Source organism: Lolium rigidum, chromosome 6 (genome assembly GCF_022539505.1).
Source record: "Lolium rigidum isolate FL_2022 chromosome 6, APGP_CSIRO_Lrig_0.1, whole genome shotgun sequence".
NCBI classification, from domain to species: Eukaryota; Viridiplantae; Streptophyta; class Magnoliopsida; order Poales; family Poaceae; genus Lolium; species Lolium rigidum.
Window position 1 is genome coordinate 69202763 of NC_061513.1, and position 1064 is coordinate 69203826.

Here is a 1064-nt window from a genome sequence, read left to right on the forward strand (position 1 = left end):
ACTTGTGGGTCATCAATGTCCTACCCAAGCCCTGTGCAGTTCCCAGGTTGACGGTTTGTCTTCACTGGGAGGCCAAGCTCATGGGGAGAGGTGCCTATACTAGGGTATGTAATTTAAAGGTTATGTTTGGTAGTCCGCACATGGAGTGTGATAAATCAGGGCCAGTTAACCCTGACGGATTATTGCAAATGTTGTGGCAAAAGTGAGCGACCTCTGCAGAGTGTAAAACTATTCGAATAGCCGTGTCCACGGCTATGGACGGTTGGAAAGGCCATACTGTTCCGTCATCAGACCATTTTCAAAAGGTGACATATGACTGGTGACTTGTGACTTGAACTTGAATTGTGACTTTGACTTGACCACAACAGGAGTTGTGGAAATGACACTAATGTTCCCACTTGAGTTAGTTAGGCAAATAAAGAGTCTTTTACTACTAAGTGCTTATGAAATAAAACTGGCTTTATGCAAATGAACCTAGAGCTTAGAACCCCATTACTATAGTTGATAGTGCTTACACTAGTATTAGTTTGCGAGTACTTTAAAGTACTCATGGCTGTGTCCCTAGCTATTCAAATGGCCAGACTATGAAGAGGAGCACCAGTACCAGGATGATGGACAGTAGGACGTCTATGATAACTAGGACTACTCCTGACGTCAACAGTTGCCTGTGGAACAGATGGACCGCTACTACGTTTCTTCCGCTCTGTGTGTTTTGTAATTGATCATTAGATCAACCTTTGTTGTAAGACTGGATCATGTGATCCTTTGATATAAAACTATTATGGTTTCTAATGAATAATGTTCTGTGATATCAATCTATTATGTCTCGCAAAAACAATCTTTCTGGGATTGCGATGTATGGCATAATAGGCATCTGGACTTAAAAATCCGGGTGTTGACACGAAGACCCGCCCCGTAATCGAAACCAGGAAAAATCGACGCGGGGGCCATTTTTACGAGGCCTGCTAGACGGCCAGGTAGAACCCAAACCCATATTCCGGCGGTTATTATACGGTTTAAGGGATCTGTTAGACATGCTCTTACCACTCTTACCACTGTGGCTA